The sequence below is a fragment of the Mustela putorius genome, unplaced genomic scaffold (genome assembly GCF_011764305.1).
Source record: "Mustela putorius furo isolate JIRA1106 unplaced genomic scaffold, ASM1176430v1.1 tig00001075_pilon_pilon_pilon, whole genome shotgun sequence".
Classification (NCBI taxonomy): domain Eukaryota; kingdom Metazoa; phylum Chordata; class Mammalia; order Carnivora; family Mustelidae; genus Mustela; species Mustela putorius.
Window position 1 is genome coordinate 1 of NW_025421560.1, and position 11,202 is coordinate 11,202.

Below are 11,202 nucleotides of genomic sequence, written 5' to 3' on the forward strand. Positions count from 1 at the left end.
CTCTGTGGACGGGGGCTTGGGGGCTAAAATACACAATTACTTGTTATTTTTAAACGACTATTATATATTGCTGTTTGGTTAAATCCTGGATTTTGAAAAGGATTTTAAAAAACAAACATACCAAACGGTTTCATTTTTTTATTGTTGTAAAAAAGGTCACATAACGTTAAATTTACTATTTTTAATGGGTTTTACGTGTTTTAAGTATAATTACTGAAGATAATTATATTAAGTTAATATATTTAAGTATATTATGGTGTTGAGCAACACATCTCTAGAAGTTTCTCATCTTGTAAAATGGAAGGAGGTCTGAACACACTGAACACCAAGTTCCCCTTCCTCCTCTCCCCAGCATTCAGAAACCACATTTCAGCAACTGTGTCTAGGACTTTGACTGCTTCAGGTGCTTTGTGTAAGTGGTATCCTATAGCATGAGTTTAGCTGTGGCTGGCTTGCTTCACTCAGCATAAGGTCTTTTATGGGACAGGACCTCTCTCCTTGTAATGGCTGCATAATATTCCATTGTCTTGAGACACCATCTTTTCTTTATCTGTTGTGATGATCTGAATGTTTGTGTCCCACCTGAAGTCATTGCTCTAACCCAAACCCCCAGTGGTGATGATGGTATTAGCAGGTGGGACCTTTGGGAGGTGCTTAGGTCTTGGGAACAGAATCCTCTAGAAACAGCCGGTGCCTTATCAAAGAGGCTTAGGCACATGCCTACACTCTTCTGCCCTGTGAGGATGCCATGAATGTGTGTGGCCCAGAAAAGGATCCTCACTGGTCATGTTGGCACACCAACCCCATATTTCCAGCCTCTAGAACTGTGAGTGGTAATTTTCTGTCGTTTAGAAGGCACCCAGTCTTCATTGTTTTGTTCTACCCACCTGAATGGATTGAGATATCCCTTCATCCATCAAAGGCCCCTTAAGTAGCTTCTGCATCTTGGCTAATATGAATAATACTGCATTGAACATGGGTGTGCACCTGTCTCTTGGAGATCCTGCTTTGAAGTTTTTTGGACGTATCCCTGGAAGTGTAATTGCTGGATATGTTTATTCTATTTTAAGTTTTTGAGGAAGCTCCAAACTCTTTTCCTCAAGGGCTGCACCATTTTGCATTCCCACCAACAGTACACAGGGGTTCTAATTTCTCATCTACACAGTGTGTTTCTGTGGTTCTCTTACCCTTGGGCTTTGTAAGGACAGGTAATCCCCAGTGGACCCTGAGTGGCCCCACATGTCCTTGCCGGGTATGCCAGGAGTGCAAGACCCTGGAGGCCATTATCAGGGTGTATTAGAATAGCAACCCTGAGAGCTGAGGGGCTGCCTCCCCAGACCCAGTCCATGTTTGCTTCTGCTCACTCTACATGGATCTCCCCAAACTCTGTGCTCTTGTCCTCTAAAGCAGTAGGAGCCTTTGCATCTCTGTGGTTCTCAAAAAGGCCTGATGAGTTGGCCCCATATTCATGAAGCTGCTTCTTCTCTGTTGGGTGAATGGCTTCCAAAACGATGTCATTCCTGTTGTTGTTTTTTTTTCCAGGATGATTGTGACTTCCATGATGCCAGTCTTTCCCTGATGGCAATTAGAAACTTCCAGTTCCTGACTTCTCTCTTTCATAATGCTCTGTGCTGGCCTTTCTCCCCAGATTACACCCTTGACATAAATTGTGTCGATTCTAAGATCTACAGGCTAATGGCTACAAGTCATATCATTCATGCTCTTTTTATTACACATAAAAAAATAAAAAATATGCTCACTATTTATTTGAGATAGTCAGCTGAAATGAGGATTTAGGCTTGAGTGTCCTTCATGTAAATAGAATCTTAAGTCATCTGTTACTATATTCCTAATATAGGCTTTTTGATGATACAGTCAAGAATAAATACTACTCCAATTTAAGAAAAACTTCTTTAGGTGACTTTCATCTTGCACATAAAAGGGAAAGCTGCCTCTAGAATTATGGTACAGAGGCCTGTGTGTATGGAGATGAGCGTGTCTCTCTGTCCCATTCCTGTCTGCCGGCTGAGCTCCACACTGGAGACACCAGATCTCCTGCCAGTCATAGTCCCTGTGATGCTGTGCTATGCTCAGAACTCTTTTTACTTTCTTATTGGCATAATCTTTTTCCTTATGCCCTTGAGGATAAATCAGTTAAAAACCATCAAAAGAGTCCAGTTTTGAAAAAGAATCCAAGGTCAGACCCCTTTTCCAGGAGGAGAAAGGCAGGCAGCAGATGCCCTCGAACTTTGCCTCATGTCACATCTGTGACTGAGAGAGAAGTTTAAAATCCTCCCCATTTGATGTGCATTAGGCAAAGGCAGTTAATCATTCAAACCCAAGTGGCTTATCTTCCTTTCAGAGTTTTGATCACTGTACCAATTCAGTAGCCTTCTTTTTAAAAGAAGAGAAAATTTGCAGGACCACAGAAAGAGACACCCCCACCCCCACCCCACCCCCAGGGAGCTGGCATATTCTGCAGTAAGAGCTTTATTACTGGAAGTTCCCACTGAAGGAAGATTCAGACCCAGCACCAGCTCCTATTTCCTGGGAGGAAATTTGAGGGTTAGCAGAAAAATGTCTCAAATGGAAGGCGAAGTTACTGTGGTAGTGCTTTTTTCTGTATGCCCCCAAATAATAAGTAAAATGCTCGGTGCATTCATCAGCTTGTTGAAGATTTTCTACCCTTAAATTCAATAAATTCATTAATTGATTATTAAGGAGGCACACAGTGAGCTCCTGGCTCTCTTGGAAAACCTGCCTCTCAGACAGACACTCCTGGGCACCTTGAGGTGGGAAGGAATTAAGTCTATCCCTGTAAGATATTCCTAGGCACTGTTACTAAGTACCTTGGGCTTAAAACAACAGAAATTTATTCTTGCATGACTCTGGAGGCTAGAAATACAAACTCAAATCTGTTGTCAGGGACATACTCCACCCAGAGGGTCTAGGGGAGAACCTTCCATGTCCTCCTTTTTTTTAAATTTATTTTTTATTTATTTTCAGCATAACAGTATTCATTATTTTTGCACTACACCCAGTGCTTCCATGTCCTTCTAATAGTTTGATGTTGTTGATGATTCTTGGGGCCCCTGGCTTATAAATGGATCACTGGGATGTCTGCCTCTGTCATCACAAGGCATCTTCCATGTGTCTTCTTGTTGTCTCCCCTCTACTCTCATCTGTCTTACAAACCGTCCAGTTGTACTGGATTAGGGCCCATCCCAGTGACCTTAACTTGACTGTTCCAAAGACCAGATAACAAACAAGGTCACATTCACAGGTCCCAGAATTGGGATTCCAACACATCCCAACATGACAATGGCCAGGAAGGACAAAGGCAGCTGTAGTCAAATGATAGTTATGCCCTTCCAGTCTGTGAACAGGAGAAGAATTAGGCACAAACAAGTCCGCTGCAAGAGAAAGGGAGCAGAGGACAACAGTCGAAAAGACTGCTGCACCAAGCAACTCCTCAGTCTCACTTTTATTAGATAGAAACAATAACCAACAAAAGAGTTGATGAAGGTCAAACATTAGTCACATGTCTTGTGGATAAACAAGAAGGGGGGTAAAGTTTATAGTTAAACAAGCACATTCAAAGGACACATCTAACTAACAACAGGTGCTTTTGGGAGGAGAAAGGAGAGACAATGGAAAAGGGAAGCAGGCAGTGGTCAGCCCTGAGCAGGCCGGGCATTCCCAGCTGCTTGCTTCCAGGAAGCTGGTGGCGTTCTGCTCTGAGCTAGCTGGGCATCCCCAGCTGCTCAGTTTCAAGCTCTTATATCGTCCTTTCCCCCAAAGACCTGTTGCCAGTATATGTTTTTCTTCAGGCCATATCTAAATGTGCTTGGTAACTACTAAAATCATCCAAGGGTTATAGTTTAAGTAATACATTGTTCTGAGGGGCAGTTGCAGAGATAGACTTTCTCATTTTGCCTGTTGTGAGCATTTTTTATAAGGGAGGAAGAGCAATAATCTGGAATTCATAGGGAATTGAAGAAAAATGCTTTTGAAGAATGTGGGAAGATGAGCAAAGAGCACCCCAAGTGCAACATGCAGTGGGACCGAGAGAAGGAAGCGGGTGTGTGAGCCAAGATGATGCCCGGGGCTTGGTGTCCAACATTTAGTGAGCATTTACTATGAGCCAGACGTGGTTTCAAGCATTCCAGGTGCTTTATGTCATTTGGTCTTGTTCAGCAGGTGTCTTCACATTGCAGAATGAGAAACTGAAGCTCCGAGTTGCACAATGGTCAGTTTCAGTGCTACCCTAGAATAGTGTTAGGTAAGATCAACATAGTTGTTTATTTTCCTTTTCGCTCTTGTTCTTGTTGCCTGATTTGAGATCCATTCCTGGCACATGCAGAAGAAGACTTACAGAACAGGGGGAGGAGGCATGAGAGGATGGCCATGCCCTTGGGGAGGTAGAGGCAGATCTGGGTCCCCCAAGGTTTGGGTTCTTCAAGTGAAGGTGCACCCAAGGACAGTGGTCAGGAGATGTCTGGGCACTTGCTGCCCTTGAGATCCTCTGTGGCATTCCAGAATGATGTGTTTTGGCTGCTGTCCCAGCTTCTCCTGGGCTCGGTTCCTAGAGCTCTGCCATCTTATTCAGAGTTCCCCCATGGTGCTTCTGATGATGGTTTCTCTCTGGTGGGAGTGAAATGCAGAGCAGCCAAGGTGGTTTCTTCTAGGTTTGGGTGTCAGCAAAGAGAGCTTCTCAGCATTGGGAAAATGCATCGCCTGCCTCATCCTGGGCTGGGGACTTGCTCAGCATCTCAGGGCATCTTGGTTCAGGTAAATACAAGGCAGTGAAGACGGGCATCCTAGACTTGTGTCTGGCCTGAACACAGTGTCTCTGAGTTCACTTCCCTCTCTGCCTTTCTGGCTTTCATATCCTTTCTCTCTGAAGCTGCTGTCTTAGGAGATCCTCCTATCCAGCCCTTATACCTCTTGTTCTCTGGATCACTCCAAACCTGGAGCCTGATCCTGAGGAACCAGTGTAGGTCAGGAATGAATCAGAAGGATAGGGGACACAAGGGAGAGGCAGATGGAAGTTCCTGGCTCCAGCACCTTGTGCAGAGCCTCAGACGCCTGCCACTTGACTGCCAGTCTCCCTGCAGCTCCTTGGGCAGGGGGCTGGACAGCACCCCAGAGCCAAGGCTCTCCATTCAGCAATTCCATGTCATTTTCAACTCTCATTTTAAGTTTCTCCTTCACACTTTGCAGCTGAATGTGCTTCAGTTTTGCTTTCTGCTTCTTACTCCTGATTTTAGCATTGTGACTCCCAAGTTATACTTTTTTTTAATTAGACATTTTATGTTTGCCAAAGGCAGATTTTGTTATCTCGATCCTGCTTAGCCTATTGGGCAGCCTCTGGAGATGACCTTCTCCTGCTTTGCAGTCCCCAAGAAGCCCAGTGGGGACAGGCTCACAACCTTCTGGGAGAGGCTGCTACCTGTTCTTGGGGTAGCGGGGGGGAGTTTCAGTGAGACCTGACTGCTCAGCTGTACGCCTTGCTCCCGTGCAAATCATAAGGGGGTGAGAGGGGAAGCCTCTGCCTTTATCCTAATGGAGTCATGGATTATTAACTTCCTGTGTTTCACTGTTCTGTTTGGATTAATGAGTCAGAGTTTATTACCCTGAAGATAAAAGTTGTTGGTGGTAGCTACATCTAGGTTAAGAGACTGGGCATTCTGAGTGCCTGGGGGGCTCAGGTGGTGAAGCATCTGCCTTTAGCTCAGTAATGATCCTGGGGTCCTGGAATCGAGACCCGCCTCGGGCTCCCTACTCAGTGGGGCGGCTGCTTCTCACTTTCTCCTGTCCCGGCTTATGTGCTCTCTCTCAGTGTATGCACATGCATTCTCTCTCTCTCAAATAAATTAATAAAGCCTTAAAAAAAAAAAAAGAAAAAAAAGAAACACCAGAGTGAGGCATTTGGGGGCCCTCACTGTGTGAAGTTGGTGGTGGGTATATTCCCACTGTGTTAGAACAGGTGAGAAATTGTGCCAAGCATCCTGCCACTCTGTGACTCCAAACGAGGCATGATGGCAGGTGAGTCCCATGTCACTGCCATGATGTTGGGAGTGAGCATGGTGGCTGATGCACAAGGTGACCAGGAGATCTGCACTGAGAGGTGGGGTTGGGTGGGGTTCCCCATCACCCCAGGGAGTGTAGGTGAGGAATTGGGTTTCTCACTGCATCACAAATCAGGCTGGGTTTCATTCACGTTAATGGAAGTGCACTTCTTGTTTAAATATTTCTTATTGTGGTAAAACAGACATAACATAGAAGTTAGCTTTGTAACTATTTTTAAGTAGATGGGTCAATGGCATTAGCATTTTCACATTGTGGTCTCTCCAGAATCCTTGCCATCTTGCCGAACTGAAACTCACTGCCCTCTAGATACTAATTCCCCATCCCTCCCTTTCTCCAGACCCTGGCAACCGCCTTTCCACTTTCTGTATCCATGAATTTGATTCATCTGGGCACCTCATCTAAGTGGCGTCATACCATTTTGGTCCTTCTGTGACAGGTGGATCTAATGTAGCATAATGTCCTCTAGGTCGATCAGTGCTGGGGCGTGTGTCTAATTCTGAAGAATGTTTTACAATATATATATGCCAGTTCTGCTCATCTCCTCTCCTGGGGGATCTGTGGACTTTTCCACCTTTTGGCTGTAGTGAATAAAGTTGCTGGGAATTTGGGTGAACAAATATCTTTGACACCTTGCTTTCAGTTCTTTTGGGTGTATTCCAACAAATGCAATTCCTGGATTCTGTGGCAATTCTATTTTTAAGTTTTTGAGGAACTGTCTGCTTTGCTGTGTTACATCCCACCAGTGCACCGCAGCTCCAACTCATGCTCATCAACACATCTTATTTCCCATTTAAAAAAAAAAAAAATAGCGAAAGGTTGGGAAGTGGTGTCTCACTGTAGTTTTGATTTGCATTTCCCTGATGACTTCTGATGTTGAGCATCTTTTCATGTGTTCTTTGGGCATTTGTATGTTTTCTTTGGATAAATCTCTATTGAAGTACTTTGTGCATTTTAAAATCAAGGTGTTTGAGTTTTTGTTTGCTGGGATGTACAACGTTCTTTATATATTATGGATATGAACCCCTAATCAGATAGAGAATTTGCAGATATTTTCTGTCATTCATGGGTTGCCATTTCACTCTGCTGATGGCATTCTTTGAAGCACAAAAGTTTTAAATGTTGATGGATTTGAATTTATCTATTTTATCTTATGTTGTCTGTGCTTTTAGTGTCCTATCCAAGAAATCATCATCAAATTTAATGTGATAAAGCTTTTGTCCTGTTTTTTTCTTCCCGAAGAGTTTTTATAGCCCTGGGTCTTGTGCTGAGAACTTTGATTCATTTTGAATTAATTTTTGTATGCTGTATAAGGTGAAGGTCCATTTTTATTCCTTTGCATACTGTTTATCGGATTCTCCTAACCTCAGTTGTTGGAAAACTGTCCTTGCCCTGCTGTGTAATCCTGGCACCCATGTTGAAAATTATTTGTAGATCCCTTTGCAAAGCATTAACATCTTAAAAATATCAAGGTTTGCAAAACATGAACATGGTATAGCCTTCCAGTTATAAGTGTATTCTTTCATTTCTTTCAGCAGCATTTCATAGTTTCCAGTGTACAGCTCTACTACCTCTTGGTTAAGACTATTCCAATGTATTCTATTCTTTTTGATGCTGTTACACATGAAATTGTTTTCTTAGTTTCCTTTTTAAATTATTCATTGCTGGGGTATTGAATTGCAACAGATTTCTGTATGTTGATTTTGGTCAACTATCATTGATTAATTCTAAAAAGTGTTGTTGTTTCCCTGGAATCTTCAGGGTTTTCAACATATAAGATCATGCCATCTGCAAACAGAGATAATTTTACTTATTTCTTTCCAATTTGGATTCCCTTTCATGCCTAAGGGTTCTGGCTTGTACTTTCCAGTATTATGTTTAGTAGAAGTGACAAAATCTGGCATCCCTGAATTGTTCCTGATCTTAGTGGAAAAAACTTGTAACCTTTCCCTGGGGGGTATGATACTCACTGTGTGTTTTTCACATATGGTTTTTCTTATGTTGATATAGTTTTTTCTATTAGTAGTCTGTTGTGTGCTTTTATCATGAAAATGTGCTGAATGTTGCAAGTGCTTTTTCTGCATCAGTTGAGATGATCATGTGACTTGCCCTTCCTTTCGTAATGTGACCTATGACAATGAATGTTTCTTGTGTATTGACTCATTCTTGCATTCCAGGAATTAATCGCACTTGGTAATTGTGCATAATCCTTTTAATATGCTACCAAATTCAGTTTGCTAGTATTTTGTTGACAATTCTTGCATTGGTCAGTAGTTTTTTTTTTTTTTTCTTCTTGTAGTATCTCTGGATTATGGAGTAATGCTGGCCTCATTGAATGAGTCAGGGAATTCTCTCTCCTCTTCATATTTCTGGAAATGTTTAAGAGGATTGGTGTTGGCTCTTCTTTAAATATTTGGTAGAAATCACCAGTGAAGCCATCAAGTCAGATACTTTTCTTTGTAAGGAGACCTGATGACTGATTCAGTAGCCTTACTTGTTATGGATCTGTTCATATTTTCTATTTCTTTTTAGGTTAGTCTTGGTGAAATTTCATATTTTTTAGGAATTAATCCATTTCATCTCAGTTATTCAATTTGTTACTATACAGTGTTTACAGTATTCTCTTATAACCCTTCCCTATCTATAAAATCTGTCGTAATGACCAACTTTCATTGTTGCCTTTAGCTGTTTGAGTAGTCTCTGTTTTTTTTAATTAGTCGGTGTTGCTAAGATTTTGATTTTGATTTTTGAAGACTCAACTCTTGATTTTGTGGATTTTTCTGTTTCTATTTTCTATTTTGCTTATCTTGTTTTTGTTTATCTTGTTTTTATTCTCAATTTTTCTATCTCTATTTTTCTAATTTTTATTATTTTTTTTCCTTCTGCTAGCTTTTGATTTCATTTGTTCTTTTTTTTCTAGTTCCTTACGGTGTAACGTTAGGTTGCTGACTTGAGATATTTCTTCTTTTTCAACGTAAGCATTGATAGTTATAAATTTCCCTGTTAGCACTTCTTTTACTACATCCCATAAGTTTTGCTAGGTTGTGGTTTCATTCCCATTTGTCTCAATAAATTTTCACATTTCCTTTGTGATTTATTCTTTGACTCATTTGTTGTTTACGGTAATGTTCAATTTCCACATATTTGTAGATTTTCCAGTTTTCCTTCTGAAACCTTTCTGGTTTCATTTCATTTTGATCAGAAAATATATTTTTCACAATCCCCACCTTTCTAAATTTTTTAAGACTTGTTTTATGGGCTAACATCTGGTCTATACTGGAGAATGTTCCATGTCTTTTTGAGAAAAGATGTGTATTCTACTCTTGTTGGATGAAGTATTTTGTAAATCTCTGTTGTGACCAATTGGCTTATAGTCTTGTTGAGGTCCCCTAATTTTTACTGATCTTCTGTGTGATTATTCTGTTTGTTATTGAAAATGTGGTATTGAAGTCTCCTTTTATTCTAGATTAGTCTATTTCTCCCTTCAGTTTTGTCAGTTTGATATGTAGGTGCTCTGATGTTGGTTGCACATTTATTTATAATTCTTATATCCTCTTGGTGAATTGAGCTCTTATCATTGTATAATGTTCTTCTTCATTTGCTTGAAACACTTCTTGCCTTAGTCTGTTTTTTTATCTGATATTAGTATACCCAACCCTGGTCTTTTGGTTACTAATTGCATGGAATATCTTGTTCTACCTTTTTTACTTCCCAATCTATGTTTATATCCTTACATCTAAAATGAGAATGTTTATAGAGAGAATAAAGTTGGATCCTGGGTTTTTTGTCTTAGTTTTTTGGTATCATTCCGCCAATACAGGCCTTTTGATTGGGGAACTTAATTCACTTACATTAAAAGTGGTTACTGGTAGGATTGCCTACTATTGGCGTTTTGTTATTTGTTGTCTTTAGGTCTTAACTGTCTTGTTCTTCCTTTATTGTCTTCTTTTGAATTTTATTTTTTTTACTCATTTTGATTTATTCATTTTGATTTAACTTTCATTTTCTTTTCTGTAAATTCTATAATATTTTCTTTGTGATTTCTATGGGTATTGCATATAATATCTTAAAGTTATGATAACCTGTTTTTTTACCTGATATTTAACTTTATTGCATACAAACCCTCCTTTTAGCTTTTTTACCCACATCTTATTTATTTGTTTTATTCACACACACTTTACCTTATTTACAAATTACATCTTTATATATTTTGTACTTAGTAACATAGATTTATAAGTATTATATATACTTAAATATATACTTATATGGTTGTTGTTTGTTGCTAATCTTGTAGAAGAATAAAAAGTGGAGTTATAATGGATGTCAGTAATTTCTCAAAAGAAGTGGAAAGGAGTAACAATCCAAAATTACAATAATACTTTGCTGGTTTTTGTATTTGTCCATGTACTTTTCTCTCCTGGAGAATATGATATTTTCCTATGGTTTTGAGTTGCCATCTAGCGTCCTTAATTCCAACTTGATAGACGTTCTTTAGCATGTCTTGTATGGCAGGTCTGGTGGTTATGGACATTCTCAGTTTCTGTTGTTGATCTGGGAATGTCTTTCTTTCTCATTCATTTTTGCAGGACATTTGCCTAATGTTGAATTCTCCCTGACCTGTCTTTTTGCCTGAGGAACCCACTGATAGTTTTACAGAGACTACCCTGTATATGATGAGCCACTCTTCTTTTGGTGTGGGTCTGTTTGTGTTTATCCTCCTTGGCATTTGCTAAGCTTGTATTGCTATATCCACGACTTTCCTCAGACTTGTGAAATGCATGGTCATTACTACTCTGCCTTTTTTTCTGTCATTTCTCCCCTGCATGTCCCATAATGTCTATATGGTTCAGCTTGATGTTCTCCCATCATAAGTCTCTCAGGCTTTGGCTCACTGTCCTTTTTTTCTCGTTTTACTCTTCAGTCTCAATAGTTTCAAGGGACCTGTATTCAAGTTCGCTGAGCCTTTCTTTCTATTTGCCTCTTCTATTTAACCCCTCAAATGATTCTTTTTCAATTCAACTTTGTATTTTTCATCTCCAAAATTTCTATTTGATTGATTCTTTTTTTTTAAGGATTTTACTTATTTATTTGACAGACCGAGATCACAAGTAG